Source organism: Anastrepha ludens, chromosome 5 (genome assembly GCF_028408465.1).
Source record: "Anastrepha ludens isolate Willacy chromosome 5, idAnaLude1.1, whole genome shotgun sequence".
NCBI lineage: Eukaryota > Metazoa > Arthropoda > Insecta > Diptera > Tephritidae > Anastrepha > Anastrepha ludens.
This window is the reverse complement of record NC_071501.1, coordinates 71773334-71793223: the sequence shown is the minus strand read 5'-3', so window position 1 is coordinate 71793223 and position 19890 is coordinate 71773334. Positions and strand designations below refer to the sequence as shown.

The 19890-nt window shown below is 24.4% G+C and overlaps 1 protein-coding gene across 1 annotated transcript in view; it reads right to left on the bottom strand.

Annotated features, from left to right (window-relative positions):
- Positions 1–19890, bottom strand: part of LOC128864754 (uncharacterized) — a 260399-nt gene that overhangs the window by 162293 nt on the left and 78216 nt on the right. The gene's annotated exons all lie outside the window — the stretch shown is intronic.

The window sequence follows — 19890 nt, the reverse complement described above, 5'->3', positions numbered from 1 at the left end:
ATAAAAAAAAAAGTTAAAAATTTTGAGTTGGGTCGATTATTATTGATTGATAATTTTAAATATTTATTACAAAATATTTAAAGTAATCTATTCAAACAAAAATAAAAAAAAAAGTTAAAAATTTTGAGTTGGGTCGATTATTATTGATTGATAATTTTAAATATTTATTACAAAATATTTAAAGTAATCTATTCAAACAAAAATAAAAAAAAAAGTTAAAAATTTTGAGTTGGGTCGATGATAATTTTAAATATTGATTACAAAATATTTAAAGTAATCTATTCAAACAAAAATAAAAAAAAAAAGTTAAAAATTTTGAGTTGGGTCGATGTCTATTAAGTGAAAAAATGTTAAAATATTTATTACAAAATATTTAAAGTAATCTATTCAAACAAAAATAAAAAAAAAAAGTTAAAAATTTTGAGTTGGGTCGATTATCATTGATTGATAATTTTAAATATTGATTACAAAATATTTAAAGTAATCTATTCAAACAAAAATAAAAAAAAAAGTTAAAAATTTTGAGTTGGGTCGATGATAATTTTAAATATTGATTACAAAATATTTAAAGTAATCTATTCAAAAAAAAAAAAAAAACAAAAAAGGATACATTTATTTTTTAAAGTACCTTTCAAAAAAAACGACGAACTCCTCAAAACAAGAGTCTTTGAGTCAGATTTGAACTTGCAACAAAATTATTGTTATAATTCCAACTGCTTAACCAACTCATCTAAACATCATATTCTAAAGTAATGCAATTACAGCTGAGTAGTATGCAAAGCAAGCAATGCTGATCTTATCAACATTGCTCACAATCTATAAATAGAATAAGCATAAGCACAAACCAAAAAAAAATGAAATACTGTTGAATACGAGTCACAAACTGCAAGATAAGCATAATATTTGATAAGCTTTTATACATCAACACATGTTTCGACTCTGTCGAAACCGTTTGACTTTGTCAAACATGGTTACAAGTGCAGTATGTATTTAGCGTTAGAAGAGGGTGGACGCAAAATAATTGAAACTTCAAATTTGAACTCTTTGAAGTTCAAATTTATAAAATTTACCCAATATTGGTTCATAATTTAAATCTCTTATTAAATATGTTATTGGATTAGATGGATAAATTTTACTAATATAAAATATTTCTCGAGTCCAATTATTTTTATATTTGTTTTCAAATTGTTTTTTATGTGATTGAATTCTTACTTTTTCTCCAATTTTAAAAACTGGTTTTTCTAAATTGTTTCTATTAATTTTAAAACAATTATCAAAAATTAATTGTTCATTTTTTTCATTTACTTCACATGGTTTCATACCAATAGTTCTATGTACATCTTTGTAATTATATTCATATAATATTTTATCAATTACATCAATCCAATTAGTATTTTTCTGAATTTCAAATCGTATTTTTAGTTTTTCATTAATGGTTCTATTAAATCTTTCTACAATTGATGATTTCTTTTCACTAAATGTTTGATACATGTTAATATTGTATTTATCTAAAACTTCTTGGAAATGTTTATTTAAAAATTCTTTACCAGAATCTGTATGAAGTAATTTTGGTGCACAACCTGCTTTTTTAATAATATTTAAAAATGCTTCAGAAGTTGTTTTTCCATCTTTCTTTTTTAATGGTTCTATATAAGCAAATTTAGAAAATGTATCAATTACATTAAGCATATATTTGTATCCTCTATTAATTCTAACATTAACTGTTGTCATAATTAGTAAATCTGCTGCCCACCATTGATGGATTATATAAATATAGAAAAATATTAGATATAGTTTTTGATGAAAAAAATGAAAAATATAAAGATTTCCAAAATAAATGGAAATAATAAAAAATAAAAATCTTATTTAAACAAAAATTCAAACATTTTTTATATTGTAAAGAAAAATTCAAACATTTTTTTATATCTACCATCATTTTTTTCTTGTTCTTTGTCTATTACTAAAAATCCAAACTGTTCTTTCCAACATTGAATACACATATTTTTTAAAATATCATAATCAATATCATTACAATGATCATTAAATATGTGTTTCAGATTAGTCTTATCTTGTTTAAATAAAATTATATAGTTTGCATTATCTCTTATCAATTGTTTAGGTATTTTTGAATATGTTTGACATAAATAAAAACAAGAAATGTTATTGTGTCTACCATAAGCAAAATAATTGGCAATATTATCTTGTTGTTCTGTAGAGATATCGTCAAATATTATTACAGAATATGGTTTAATATTTTCAGGTGTTGGTAGAGATTGAATTGATAAACATTTTATATCTTTAGATTCCAAATCATTTTTAACACACAATTTATTGAATTGAATTATCATATCTTCTAAAAATTTATATTTTTCTTGATAGCAAGTTTTTGAACAAATTATTATATCAGAATAATAAATCTTTGATAATATATTTAATAATACATTTGTTTTTCCGCAATTACTTGGTCCACAAATAATTGCTCTAATAATATTCGGAAATATTTCATTTAATCTTTTTATTGGTTTATGAGTATCAAAATTTTGAATAGTTAATTTAATTTTATTATCTAATTTAGTAACTTTTAAATGACCATCCATAATTTAGAATTTTAGATAAATTTTTTTAATCTATTAATATAATTAATTACATATTTATTTCAATTAATTTTTAGTTAATTTTAATTTTATAAAAATTTAAAAAAACAAGTCAAACATGCATCACTTGATTTGTTAGTGGATTATATGAATAACTATCATCACTAATAATTAAACAGTGAACGACTGTATTTGATGGAAAATCTTCTGTCCATTTAAATTCAATTTTAATATCAATAGCAGCCTCTTTAATTACCTCATTCTGTTTAGATGTATCAATGCATATTATTGGATATTCTTTTAAAAATGTATCACAATTAACTATTGGTAAATTATTTATACTAGAACCATAATATGAATTTTTAAAATCTAGAAACATATTATATAATGTATCAAATTTATTTTGATTAATAGATAGTTGCATATCATAGTTTGGATATCTATTTGTATTTAATTTAACTACAACATTTTCTAAATTACAATGGTCAAATTTACTATTGTCTTCATAATTATTCTGATTTCTTGATGTTTGAAATGCAATAAGAAAATATCTAGGTTTAGCACTAGATGATGTTATATTCCAGGTATAAGTCTTTACAGCTGGAATTGCAGTAGTACAATAGTATCTCCAATTTCTAAAATACATTTGAAAGTTTGTATTATTTGAAATTTTTTTATTAATTTCATGATCAACTTCAACTGAAAATTTAACATGAGGCATTCTCCATATAATTTGATTAATATCAATAGAAAAAGTATGATCACTTAAACTACTATCAATAATTAAACAATTTGTATCATCATTTGATCTTATTAATTCTAATTTTTGATTAATTCTAAAAATGAAATTTTTGTAATCATCAAAAACCCAATTAATATACACAATGGAATGCTAACAGAAAAATAACCTTTCTTATTACAAACACTACCTTTATTTACAATTTGCCAACCAGCATTATTTAATGATAAATCATTAGAAAATGATGCTAAGCCTTTAATTGTTGTTGTTATTCCAGGATTTTCAATTTTATCAATTTCAACTGAATTAATAAAATATGTAATTTTACTAAACAGATTTATTATACCATTATTCACAAAATTTATTTTATCAGGATTAAGTTTATCTAATATTTTACCATCTTTATCTTTAGCAATAATTTGACCTCTAATATTAAGTAAACTTTTTGATGGTAACGTTTTAATGTCTTGATTATTAATATTTATTTCTATTGGTCTTCCATATTCATTTAATAGTGTAGAATTAGATGGCAAATGTTCATAAAAGTCATAAGATTCAATACCTTTTTCTTCTTTCATTTATTTAACTAAAAAATATTATTAAAAATTTACTAATATGTTTTGACTAGGTCGAAACCTATGTTTAAAATAATTGTAGTCTTGTATTTAATTGTCTTATCAAATTATAAAAAAACATTATTAATAGAATAATAATTAGTACCATTGAAATGTATTCATTTTGCATTATTTTATCTATTCCATTTGAAATAATAAAATCTATTTTTGATAATTGATTATTTTTATCAAAATTGTTTTTACAATTATTCATTTAATGCAATAGAAAAAATCCTAAATATTTTTAATATTTTTTTTTTTGTTAATCTTTTTACATTCATTTTCAATTACCTTTTTTTGTATATCTAAATATATTGCATAAAATATAAGAATTGCAATTACAATAAAAATTACAATAGAAATTAATTTTAATAAAGACGGATCCATTATGACACATCTACATCCTCCATTATATTTATTATTAGCATCAATTATGTATAACTGTGATATACAATCATTTTGATATGGAATAATATTAACACAAGTATTCATTTATTAACAATATTTTTTTTTTTATTTCATTTTACTTACACTTTTCAATAAATCATTGAGTTTTTGTGTTGTAATTTTTTTATTTACTAGTCCAATCTTCATTGTTTTAGATTCTTCAATAGCTTTTTGTCTTTTAATAAAATTGTTCTTATATTTTTCAGCTAATGCAGCGTTTTTATTTTCAATGCTATTTATAAGGTTATTATGTTCTGATTCAAGAATATCATAATTTACTTGTAACTCATACATATCATCATTTAATTTGCCAATAATTTCTTCATAACTCATTAAACTAAATTCTAATATAGCTTTCTCATTTAATAATTCATTTACTAATATTTTATTTGATTCTGAATGTAATTCAATATTATAATCTTTAATATTTTTAACACTTTTCATAATACAAACAGCATATTCATGCCATACATGATCATTATTTTTAAGTGCATCATTTAAACATTGAACAAAACCACTTCTATTATTAAACTGAGACTTATGTTGCCTAATAAATTCTTGTGTTTGTTTGACCTCTTTTTCTATTTCTTCTTTATTTAATAGTTTTATACTAGATCCTCTTAATTTCAAGATAGGCACATCAGTATTTGTTTTAAATTCTTCAATTGTATGTATATTCGACATTTATTATAATAAAAATTTTTAATATTTTTTTATATTGAAACACTAAGAAAAATATAATTATTTTAAAAAATTTTTTCATAAATAAATTAAAATGAATAAAATGTATAAGAATATAACTAATTTATACAATCATCCAAGCCCTTCTACTAAAACTGTTTCACCACTTGTATCACTACAAGGGAAAACAAAAAGTTTTAGAAATTCAAAAAATATTCATATTCCAAAAAATGCTAATGAACTTAAACAAATTAGAGAAAGAAATTTAGCTATTAATTATTTAGAACAAGCTAGTACTTTAAAATTAACTAAAGTAAAATTTTGCGAACAAAATCATATTTCACGCGATTCTCTTAATAATGGACTTAAATTACTTGGTATTGAAATTATTGGCAAAAACACTAAAAATGAAGACAATTCTCGACAATTCTCGACAAAAGAAGACAATTCTCGACAATTCTCGACAAATGAATACAATTCTCGACAGACTAAATCAAATAGTTTAACAGAGGAACTTTTAAAGAATGTAACTAAAATAAATAAGAAAAATAAAAACGAATTGTCTAATATTAATAAAAAAGTTGATGATGATATTTCAAGTTTACCTTCAGTTCATGATTAATAATTATCCAAATAAATAAATAAATACATCACATTTTCTATTATAATAAATGGTGCGATATTATGGTAGTGGTATTATAAATAATCTTATAAATAATCTTCCATTTGAATTACATTCTCCAGGATATAATTATTTAGGACCTGGTACTAATCTTGAATTAAAACTTGAAAAAGATATACATCCAATTAATAAATTAGATGAAGCAGCTAAAGAACATGATATTGCATATTCTAAAAGTAACGATATAAAGAAAAGACATGAAGCTGATAAAATTTTAGAAGATAAAGCATGGTCAAGAGTTTCAGCAAAAGATGCTAGTTTATCAGAAAAAGTAAATGCATATTTAACTACTAATGCTATGAAATTTAAAAGAAAAATGGGTATGGGTTTAACAACTCACAATTCATTAACTGAAGAATTGATAAATGTTGACTCTGTTAACGGTTCACAAAGTGAACATAATACAAATGAAAATGAAATTAATTTTATTCCAAAATGTGGACGATATATTAAATATCCAATATCTCTAAATGAGGATCAACAAAAACAAGTTTATGATGCTATGAAAAATAAAACAGATATTACTATAAAATTAGAACCAATTCAATTACAAAGAACTAAAGAAAGTGTAATGAATGAAACATATTTACCATTAACTAGAAAACAAATTAATTCAATAAAAAAACATTTAGATAATAATAAAACTACTTTTAAAATTTTTATATTAAAATTATCTATGTCTCAGTTAAATAGTTTTAATAATGAAAAAATTGGCGGATTTTTACCAGCACTATTACCACTTATTCCAGCAATAGGAGCTGCAGTTACTGCAGGAACAACATTATATAGAGCATATAATGATAAAAAAACTAACGATAAATTATTAGAAGAAAAAATACGTCATAATAAAGCATTAGAAGAAAAAAATATAAAATCTGGTAATGGTATGTTACTTAAAAAATCTGGTAATGGTATGTTACTTAAAAAAAATTTGATTTTGAATTAATTCCAATTAAACCATTAAGTAATTATGATTTAAAAAAATATGCTAGAAAATTTAATATAGCAAATTTTAGGGGTGTATTCATGAAAGATAGATTACCAGAAAAGATAAAAGATAAAGAATGTGGAATAATAAATTTAGATAATAATGATGGTAATGGTACACACTGGGTAGCATATAAAAAATATAATAATCATATTTTTTACTATGATTCCTTTGCTATAAATAAATTACCAATATTAATAGAAAAATATTTCAAAACTAATGAAAATACTGTAATTTTTAATAATAATATTGATCAAGAAATAAATGAAATAATTTGTGGTCATCTATGTTTAAAATTTTTACTTAATTAAATAATGCCGACTATATCATTAGATGGAAATACTTCAATAATTTCATGTAATTTTGATGAACCAATAATTTTAGATAATAAACATATTTCAACAGAGTCAAATGAAGTTAAACATGATTTTGAAATGTGTTTGCTTAATTTTTCTACTTATAATTCTATACCGAACATATCTGAAAAATTAAAAAATAATATTTTACATTATGTTGACTCTGTCATTGGTTCACAAAGTGAACATATTTTCGAAGGAAATGATTCACAAGATAATTTACATACAATTAACAGTGTTAACAAAAAAATTACATTTCCAACTGGTTCATATGAAATAAATGATATAAACAATTTTATAAAAGAGAAAATAAAGGGTATTACTATTAAACCAAATATGACAACATTAAAAGTTGAAATTAAAAGTGATTATATTATTGATTTTACACAAAAAAATTCCATAGCTTCATTACTAGGATTTAGTGAACAAATTATTCAACCTAATACATTAGTATCATCTGATTTACCAGTAAATATTATGAATGTTAATTCTATTAGAATAAAATGTAATATTGTAGGAGGTAGTTATGAAAATAATAAACAAACAAATATTATTCATGAATTTTTTATCAATGATAAACCTGGTGAAAAAATAAATGAAATACCTAGAAATTTAATATACTATCCAGTAAATACAAATACTATTAGAAATATAACTATTTATATAGTTGATCAGGATAATAATTTAATTGATTTTAGAAAAGAAAAAATTAGTATAAGATTAAATATTAGAAATGTAAATTAATTTTAAAAAATTTTTGAGATATAAATATAAAAATTAAGATGGTTGAAGTCTTAAACAATCAATTCGCTAAATTGAATGTGACAGAGGAAGAAACTATTTTTCCGAAAGAAACTGTTCATAAAGTTAACGTACCAAAACAAAGATTATATCATAAAATAATAAATGGTGAAAAAATATGTTTGTCTATTATAGATGGTAAAAAAATATGTTTTTCATGTTTAGAAGAAAAAACTATTTCTAATTTTATTTCGAATAAGAGATATTGTAAAAACTGTTACAATCAAAAAATTGCATATTATAACTCATTACCATCAAGATTTGAAAGATTAAAGTGTGAATGTGGAATGTGGTATACAGTATCACATAAAAAACGTCATTGTAATTCTCAATTTCATATTAAATATATTAATAATAAAGAAAATAATGAAAAAAATTCTGATAAAAATTAATTTCTAATTAAGTTAAATAAATTTAATTAGTATTTACATCACAATTTAAAGTATTAAAATGTTTGAGGTGCGAAGTTAAATTATTAAAAAAAATTTTTCTATATAAATAAGGAAAAATTAAGTAAAAATATCAACCAAATAAAAATGAATCCATTTAATATTAAAGAATTGAAATCTAAAAATTTAAAAAATTTAAAAAAATATATTAGAGCAAATAAACATATTTTTCAATTGCCAAAATATTGGTATAATAAAAATAAAAATAGTTTATTAAACATAATAAATGTTTTAATAGAAAAGCATAATAATGATGTTATTCAAAATATATTTCAAAATTTTGATGATTATGATTTTAATATTATTGATATTCAAGAAAAACAATTAAATGGTTCATGTTTTAACAATATGGTTGCTGATTTAGAGTTTACAAATAATGAAGAATTTAATATTAAAAGACATTTAGAATTAATAAAAAGAAATTGTTTCAAATATTTTTTCAAAGGTTTTAAAAAATATAGTAATTTTAAAGTGTCTTTAGCAACAGCGGTAAATATTGTGATTATTGATAAAAAAACTAATAAAATTAAAGAAAGTTATGAATATTGGTATAGATCAGAAATACATTATGTTAATAAATTAAACTATACAAAAGAATTTGATTTAATGATAGAGGAAATAAATAATAAATTCTCAGAAAAATGTACAAAAGGATCTACAGCTAGCTTTGTTAGAATAGTAAAAACACATATTAGTAGAGATAAGTCTCAAATTCTTGCTGGATCATATATTCCATTTACTAATAGAAATTGTGTTAATATTAAAAATACTGATAATAAATGTATTTTATATTGTATTTTATATTCTATTCATCAAGATGAAATTGTTAAAGATCCTCAAAGACCAACAAAATATAAAAAATATCTTGAAGATTTAGAAAATGATGATAAATTTAAAAATCTAAATTTAGAATTTCCATTTATAATTAATGAAGAAAATGTTAAAAAATTAGAAGATTATTTTAATATTACCATGAATTTTTATCATTATGATTCAGAAAAAAATGATGATGAATATTACCAAATTCAATTAATGTATAAAAGTAATTCTTTTGGTTCTTTAGTTAATGGATTGTTCAGAAAACATATTAATATTTTATATATAGAAGAAAATATTACTAAAGAAAATTACAAATCTCATTTTGTATTAATTAAAAATTTATCTGGATTTTTAAGTGGTAAAATTCATCATCAGCATGAACATCTACATATTTGTAATAAATGTTTTAAACATTTTGAAAAATCTGATGAATTAGAAGAACATATAAAAACATGTTATTTATTAAAAGATGATAATAATATAATACAAAATATAAAGTTACCTAAAGAGGGTGAAAATATTTTAAAATATAAATCTAATGGTGCAGAATTATTTCATCCATATACTTTATATGCTGATTTTGAATGTACTTTGGAAAAAATTAATAAAAAAAAATCTGACAAATGTAAAAATACAATATTACTTCATGAACACATTCCAAATAGTTATGGTATTTATAACACTTATAACAAACAATATATTTCAAAGAATACTTCTAATAGAAAAGTGCTATTGAAATCATTCTTAGATAATTTAATAAAATATGCTAAAGATTATTATGAAGTAAGAAAATTGAATAATATAATTCAGGATAAAGAATCGATATTAAAGTTTGATAATACTAACAATTGTGAAATTTGTGATATTCCATTTTCTGAAGAAAATAAAAAATGTTGGGATCATGACCATACAACTGGTAAATATAGAATGGCTTTATGTAATAAATGTAATCTAAAGTTAAAGATGCCAAAATTTTTACCAATTATTATTCATAATTTAAAAGGTTATGATTCAAAATTATTTCTAAAATATTTAGATGAATTTCATCCTGAAACTGAAACTAGTGTTCTAGCAACGAGTACTGAAAAATTTAAACAAATTAAAAAACCAGTTATTGTAGGTGAAACTAAATATTTAAAATGTAAAAATGAAAAATGTAAATATCAATATAATTTAAAGACAAGAAACACTTGTCGTAATTGTAATTCAACAGATTTAGAATTATATACAGTTGTCGAAAAAATAGAATTAAGATTTATAGATTCAATGGAATTTATAAATACTTCATTAGATAAAGCTGTTAAAAATTTATTAGATGTTAATGATATATATTGTGTAACATGTAAGAAAATAAGAAAAATGGATTATGTATCTTATAAAGTTAGTAAAAATACTGAGAATAAAATATATGCTTGTAGTATTTGTTCAGTTTGTAATACTAAAAATATAAAACCTATTAATTTTGATCATTTAGAAAACTTTAATAATATTTTTAAAAATCTATCATTAAAAAATAAATGTTATTTACTTAGAAAAGGTGTATATCCATATGAATTTATTGATGATTATAAAAAATTAAGTATAACAGAATTTCCAAATCTTGAAAATTTTAATTCATCATTAAATGGAAATATTAATATTAACGATTATAAATTTGCAAATAAATTTTGGAAACATTTTAATTGTAAAACATTTAGAGACTATCATAACTGGTATTTGAAATTAGATGTTATACTTTTAAGTGATGTATTTGATAATTTTAGAAAAGAATGTTTTAAAAATTATAATTTAGATCCTATACATTATATAAGTTCACCACATTTAAGTAATTCATCTGCTTTAAAATTAACCAAACAAAAATTAGAATTATTAACAGATCAAGATATGTATGAATTTTATGAAAGTGGAACTAGAGGTGGAATATCACAAATTGCACATAACTATGCTAAAGCTAATAATTGTTATTATTACATTTCCGAAGGAAACGGTTCACAGAGTGAACATATTGACCATGTCAACGGTTACCGAAAGGAACATGTTGACTCTGTCAACGGTTCACAGAGTGAACATGTTGACTCTGTCAACGGTTCACAGAGTGAACATGCTGATATTGTAGAACAAGTTTATAAATTAAGTAAAGAGGAAGCTTCTCTTAAAGGTATATACGATTCTAAAAAATTAACAAGTTATATTTTATATTTAGATGCAAATAATTTATATGGATGGGCCATGTCACAAAAATTAAGTGTTGGTAATCATGAATGGTTAAATGAAGATGAAATTAAATATTTTTGTAATGTTGATAATATTTTAAATAAAGATTTTGATGATAATAATATTGGATATACATTAGAAGTTGATATAAGTATTCCTCCGGAATTACACAACTTTTATAATGATTATGCTCCAGCACCTCATCATTATGTTCCACAATTTGAAGATTTATCACCAAATCAAACAGACTTAATTAATAAAGGGATTGGTAGTAAACCAAATGATAAAATTAAAAAATTAATGTGTACGTTGTTACCAAAGAAAAATTATATAATTGATATAAGATTATTAAAAGAATATTTAAATAATGGTGTAATTTTAACTAAAATTCATAGAGGTATTAAATGTAGACAAGAAGCATGGTTAAAAAATTATATTGAAAAAAATACAACACTTAGAAAAGAAGCTAAAAACGATTTTGAAAAAGATTTTTTCAAACTTATGAATAATAGTGTATATGGTAAGCAAATGGAAAATGTTAGAAATAGACTTAATGTTAGAATAGTTAAAACTGAAAAAATTATGAGAAAACTAATAAGTAGAAATACATATCAATCAAGAAAAATAATAGATCATAATATGTGTGTAGTGTTTGGTAAAAATACAAATATTAAATTAAATAAACCTATCTTTGGAGGTCAAAATATTCTAGATTTATCAAAATTATTAATGTTTAAAATGTATGTACAACTTAAAACTAAATATGGTAATAGAATGAAATTATTAGGAACAGATACTGATTCATTTATTCTTTATTTTGAAGGTAAACATATTGATGATGATTTTGATATTTATTCTGAAATGAAAGATGATCTAGATAATTATGATACCAGTGATTATATAGATAATTTTCCAATTGAAGATTTAAAATCTAATATTAATAAAAAAGTACCAGGAAAATTTAAAGATGAATATAATGGAATACCAATTAGAGAATTTTGTGGACTTAGAAGTAAAATGTATGCATTTAAGACCGATGTTTGTGATAAAAAAGTTTGTAAAGGAATAAAGAAAAATAATATTAAAAAGTTAACAATTGAAGATTATAAGAATTGTTTAATTAATTTAAAAAATAAAAATGAAACTGTTCATAATATTAGATCATATGATAATAAACTATATACTACAGAAGAGAATAAAATAGGATTGTCACCCTATGATGATAAGTTTTATTTCAATAAAAAGTTGAATAATAATGATAACGATAAGTTAAATAAGACTTACAAATTACCCTGGGGACATTATGAAATAGGAAATGTAGGTAACTAAAACGAACCCCTCCTATTTACTATACATTAAATTATTAATTATATTAGATTAAGTTTTTTTTTTTAATTTCAAATGAAATATGATGTGAACATATTTCAACGATGTTGAATATTTGAATTTTTATTTTGATTTATTATTTTTGTTTATCATTTATATATGTATGAATTTTTTAAATTATTTTTGAATTATATTTGTTTCAATTTGTAGTTTACTTTCTTCAATATCTGTTTCACTTTCTTCAATATTTAATTGTTTTATATATTCATCTACTTGAATACTTTTATCAATCTTATTATTAGTTTCATCATTTTGTTTAGTAATATTATTTTGATTAATATTGTCTTTATTTTGTAAAACTAAATCTTTAAGATAATTATCAATTAAAATTTGTTTTTCCGAATAACTATCCAATTGTTTTTCTAAACTGTTTTTAAAATTTTCAATATTTGTTTCTATAAAATCTACTTGTTTAGTTATGTTAATAATATCTTGATTTAAATTATTTTCTAATTGTTCTATTTCTTTATATACAACACCAAAAGCTACCACATTATCTTTTTCTTGTTTTTCAACTTCTTTTTGAAGTAGTTGATTTAATTCCATTAATTTACTAATAATATCTTTCATTTGATCACTATTTGAACGAATTTCTTCAACTTCATTTTCTAATGATATTATTCTATTAAGAGAATATTCATTAGATGAATTTATTTCTGAAAAAGATTTTTGTCCAAACTTATCAATTCCCATTTATTAGAAAAAAATTTTTTAATTTATTTAAATTTATATGTAATTTAATTAAACAGTTAATACGTTTCCTTCGGAGAGAGTCAACATATTTTCTTCTCTTAGTTCCTCAATAATATTCATAATTTCATTATGTATTTCTGGACTATCATTTCCTGCATTATACTCTCCTAACAACAAATTTAATCTATCTTTTAATTCATTAATATCATTCCAATAAACACGTTCACAATGTGAACGATTCGCAAAACGAACATATTCAGTAGGTAAACTAGTTTTAATTTTAAAATTTTGTAATGATTTTGAAAGATTATTTTTTGAATTTAAACCAGATCCTACTTTTTCTTTTATAATTTTATTTTTAATCAATATTGGTCTAATAAAATTCATATATTTATTTCCAACGCTAGATTTAATACGTTTAGAACTTTTGTCATTATTTTGCATGTAAGCATATGTTGATAATATAATTTCTTCATAATTTTGTAAATCATTATTTGTTACAGCTGTTGATGGTTCTTTTAAAGTTATTAATTCCCATAACCCTTTTGTTCCATTATAAGTTTTATTACTTAAAATAATATCATTATTACTAATTTTTACTTCAGTATTACCAATCCATAAATCTTTTCCATCTTCAGATCTTAGACCAAAAATATTGTCACATAATTTCATATCAGAATTATTTAAATTTAAATATTTCATTGCCATATTTCCAATTTTGTCTGAAATAAATTGTACTGGTGTAGATAACGTTTCATTTGCACTACGCAAAAGAGCGTCTTTTGATGTTGATGGAGTCAACTGTTCGCTCCGTGAACCTGTGCTAGTTGTTGGTGTACTTTCAACTAATTTTTGTTTGTTTGTTTTTCTAATTGGTGATAGTTGCTTTTCGTTAAATTCATTAGTTTGTAAATTCATATTATTGTCAAACGGTTTCGACTCCGTTGAAACATGTTCACTTTGTGAATGTCTATCTATTGTTTTTTTATATGATTGATTTGATTGATTTAAATCTACTATTAAATTTTTAAAGCTATCATTTAAATTGTGAACATTAATAACTGATTGATTTAATGGTTGAATAATTGCTTGAAGATCTTCATTAATTTTTTCTTGTTTTATTACTTTGTTTAAATTAAATTGTTGAAGTTTATTTTTTAAGTCTTTTTGTGTTTTAATATATTCTTTTAAAACTTTATCTGATATCATTGTTATTTAATTAAAATAAATTTTAAATATTTTTGAAATGGATAAAGATGAATTTATTGATACTAAAAATAATGATTTTAAAATAGCAAAAGAGTTGCATAAACCAGTAAGAAAAAATTTTGAAAGAAGAAAAATTATTACTAAAGGCATAAATGAACTATGGGCAGCAGATTTACTAATTATGACAACAGTTAATGTTAGAATTAATAGAGGATACAAATATATGCTTAATGTAATTGATACATTTTCTAAATTTGCTTATATAGAACCATTAAAAAAGAAAGATGGAAAAACAACTTCTGAAGCATTTTTAAATATTATTAAAAAAGCAGGTTGTGCACCAAAATTACTTCATACAGATTCTGGTAAAGAATTTTTAAATAAACATTTCCAAGAAGTTTTAGATAAATACAATATTAACATGTATCAAACATTTAGTGAAAAGAAATCATCAATTGTAGAAAGATTTAATAGAACCATTAATGAAAAACTAAAAATACGATTTGAAATTCAGAAAAATACTAATTGGATTGATGTAATTGATAAAATATTATATGAATATAATTACAAAGATGTACATAGAACTATTGGTATGAAACCTTGTGAAGTAAATGAAAAAAATGAACAATTAATTTTTGATAATTGTTTTAAAATTAATAGAAACAATTTAGAAAAACCAGTTTTTAAAATTGGAGAAAAAGTAAGAATTCAATCACATAAAAAACAATTTGAAAACAAATATAAAAATAATTGGACTCGAGAAATATTTTATATTAGTAAAATTTATCCATCTAATCCAATAACATATTTAATAAGAGATTTAAATTATGAACCAATATTGGGTAAATTTTATAAATTTGAACTTCAAAGAGTTCAAATTTGAAGTTTCAATTATTTTGCGTCCACCCTCTTCTAACGCTAAATACATACTGCACTTGTAACCATGTTTGACAAAGTCAAACGGTTTCGACAGAGTCGAAACATGTGTTGATGTATAAAAGCTTATCAAATATTATGCTTATCTTGCAGTTTGTGACTCGTATTCAACAGTATTTCATTTTTTTTTGGTTTGTGCTTATGCTTATTCTATTTATAGATTGTGAGCAATGTTGATAAGATCAGCATTGCTTGCTTTGCATACTACTCAGCTGTAATTGCATTACTTTAGAATATGATGTTTAGATGAGTTGGTTAAGCAGTTGGAATTATAACAATAATTTTGTTGCAAGTTCAAATCTGACTCAAAGACTCTTGTTTTGAGGAGTTCGTCGTTTTTTTTGAAAGGTACTTTAAAAAATAAATGTATCCTTTTTTGTTTTTTTTTTTTTTTTGAATAGATTACTTTAAATATTTTGTAATCAATATTTAAAATTATCATCGACCCAACTCAAAATTTTTAACTTTTTTTTTTATTTTTGTTTGAATAGATTACTTTAAATATTTTGTAATCAATATTTAAAATTATCAATCAATAATAATCGACCCAACTCAAAATTTTTAACTTTTTTTTTTTATTTTTGTTTGAATAGATTACTTTAAATATTTTGTAATAAATATTTTAACATTTTTTCACTTAATAGACATCGACCCAACACAAAATTTTTAACTTTTTTTTTTATTTTTGTTTGAATAGATTACTTTAAATATTTTGTAATCAATATTTAAAATTATCATCGACCCAACTCAAAATTTTTAACTTTTTTTTTTATTTTTGTTTGAATAGATTACTTTAAATATTTTGTAATAAATATTTAAAATTATCAATCAATAATAATCGACCCAACTCAAAATTTTTAACTTTTTTTTTTATTTTTGTTTGAATAGATTACTTTAAATATTTTGTAATAAATATTTAAAATTATCAATCAATAATAATCGACCCAACTCAAAATTTTTAACTTTTTTTTTTATTTTTGTTTGAATAGATTACTTTAAATATTTTGTAATAAATATTTTAACATTTTTTCACTTAATAGACATCGACCCAACACAAAATTTTAACTGTACCAACCTAAATATTGATTACTAGTACATCAAAAATAGATATCTTTAATATCTTAAAAATATTAACTACGAGTAACTATAATTTAGGGGTGGACTAAATCGACCCAATTCAAAATTTTTAACTTTTTTTTTGAGATAATATAAGCTAAAAAAATGAGTTAAATGTTAAAAAATGTTAAAATTTTGAGTAACTGTAAGTTAAAAAAATGAGTTAAATGGTAAAAATGTTAAATTTTTGAGTTAAAATGATAAAAATATTAAAATTTTAATATTTTTGATATTGCGTTGTAGCCCGGAATATACATACTACTGTTATTGCTTATCTGAATTTATTTATCTTTTCCATGACATATGTCATGTCTTTGTTTGCGTTTTCAATTAAAATTTTCCCTGATTAATTTCATGTTGCGGTTGCTAGTCGTCGTAGTGGATACCCTTTGGCATGGAAAGGGTCAGCAAGCAGGTTATTAGTTCCGTATACACATACATATGAAAGTCTCTTTATTAATATTTACACATTGGGTGCCAAGTGAATTCGATGAAAATCTTCACCAGAGCTCAAGCAGATTTTTTGTTAGAAAATGGCGCGCAAACACCATACAGGGTGATTTGCTACTGACCTCAAATACCTTATGCTGAAAACAGTGAACACCGTAAATGCAATCCCGTCTCAGCTGTTCCGATCAAACTAATGAGAACCCCATGTAAATAAAAAGTTCCTTCCTTCCCTATCGTAGTACCGTAGATTTTATTTCGCTACTTTTAAAAAAATCCCGTAATACCGACCCAGCTGATTGCTCTCTCACCACACAGTGTTGCCAAGCAGTACAATTCGAAATCATTTACAAAATAAGCTTAGAAAAATGATAATTTTTGTCAAAATAGCTTAAAAATAGTGTTGAATAATGTTAAATATAGATAAATGAACTATTTGCATTTGTTGGTTTTTGGCTTTGGTTTATTAAACAATGAAAAATTGTAACTGATCACGCGGATGTGTGAAAAAGTGTGTAAGCAAAAATATCAATGGCAACATTATGTAGATACAGCCAAACACATACACACACAAACCGATGTATTGTGTAAATATGTAATTAAAAGAACGCAGTTGTTCTCGGGGGTGAGTTTTTGTGCACGGTAAGGGACTGCGGTAAGCGATTCCGTGCGGTCTTCACTGTTTTCAGCATTAGGGTATGATTTTGTGATTCATTTCATTACGAAAGGTATACGATTGCTACAGCATACAATTGCTACATAGAAACTAGGAACAAAATTAACTCTTTGCTTGGAAAAACAAGAGAAAATATTTGGCCCAAATGGAGTATGATCTTTATGGTGCCCAGAAAAAGGTTTGGAATAGCATATGATGCAGAAGAAACCAACCAACGAGTTTAGTAATATAACAACCATGCAAATATACACATGGGTTTCCTATTTCATTGAGCTTTCGGCCCAAGATCATCGGGCTTTCACCAACCCAATGTCGCTTGAAGTAATACGAACTGACATACAGCCATATCTTGGTCCACATCAAAAGAAGTCAAGTCAGTTACAATCAAGTTTAAAAATAGAAAATCTTCCAGAACTGATGAAATTGTAAACGAAATAATTAAGTATAGCAGCTCCTCTTTTATGTGGAACCATAAGTACATAAGCTCTTCATGAAAGTAGTTCAAAAAATACCGGTTTAATGGAAGCTTAGCACAACAATTCCAGTCTTAAAAAAGGGAGACAAAAAAAGACCGACAACTATAGATGTATCAGCCTTCTGGGATTAGTGACGAAGATACTCTTTTTTTTGTTGGGACAGACTAGCAAGTACAGCACTCAGACAACTTTAAGTCCATTGTACTGCACTCAGGTTCCCTTTTTAATTTTCTTTAAATCTACTCGAGCTCCGAAGAAATCTGAATAGGTCTTATGTCACTTCTTAACGCATCAGTGCCAAAGACCTCAAGCCTGACTCGAGCGAAAGCCGGACAGACACACAGAAGTAGACCGCCGTCTCATCCTTTTCTCCACATGCTGGGTAGAGTGCACTGTCTGAGATGCCCCCCTGTTCCATGTGCTTCGCTCTTAGGTAGTGGCTCATCATCAGTTCAACCAACTACCTACAATCCGTTCTGCTTAATGACAGGAGGATTTGCGACAGTCAGTCAGACATGATTGGTAACATCAGTTTCGTCCATCTGCAGCCTCAGAAGGGAGTGGCCGAACGGCTTGGGGGCAAAAACGTTAGCTTCAGAGCTCATCCCAGCTAAAGAGTTAGACATACCCACGTGTCCCGGGACCCATGTTAGCATCAGGATATTATGTCTAGCGATATAGTTCAGCCTGGATTTATAGGACTCAACTACCCTTGAAGGGGTTGGAGGGCTGTCAAAGGCGATGAGCGTAGCTTTGCTGTCGCTGCAGACACATATAGATTTGCTTCTCCCTTTGTTTTCCACAACAAAGTTCACCACTTCTTGAACACCATACACCTCCGGTTGAATCACAGTTGCGTGCATTCCAAGAGCAAAGTGTAGTTTTGTCTCGCTGGATTCTACGTAGACACCAGAGCCAGAACCGTGCTCGGTCCTGGAGCCATCTGTGGAAAAGCGAAGACAGTGTTTGCCGAGCTCATTTTCAAAGATTCACCACTATTGAGCCTCTGGAAGCACCACACGTATCTCTTCTCAAGTACGACTCTTGATGGTATGGAGTCAAGGGGCATGGCGAAGATCGTTGGATTGAAGTCCATGCCTTCTCTGTTGTCCAATGCCGGACAGGGGCTGTACCAATGCCCATTGTACTTCAGCCTGCATATGGCCTTCCAGGCCTCTACTTGGATGAAAACTTCAAGTGGGGGTAGACTACCCTGAATATCTACTGCCGGACCTGATATATTCGGAAAAGCTCCGGCGCAACAGATGTCCACAGTGCGTTGTAGTCTCGATAAGGTCCCCGTGACTTCCACGAGAGAGAGTCTACTCATCCAGACCACTGATGCATAGGTGATAATAGGTCGTATCATAGCCGTGTAGATCTATAGGATCTTTCTAGGAGAAATACCCATGCTTTCTCAAAGACACCTTTGCACTGCCACAAGGCTGTCAGTGCTTTGGAAGTCTTTGTTTCAACGTGTGACTTCCAAAGGAGTTTACTATCGAAGATTACTACAAGCTATTAGATTTCTTTGGATAGGAGGATTATAACTCTCTTTAGCTTAGGC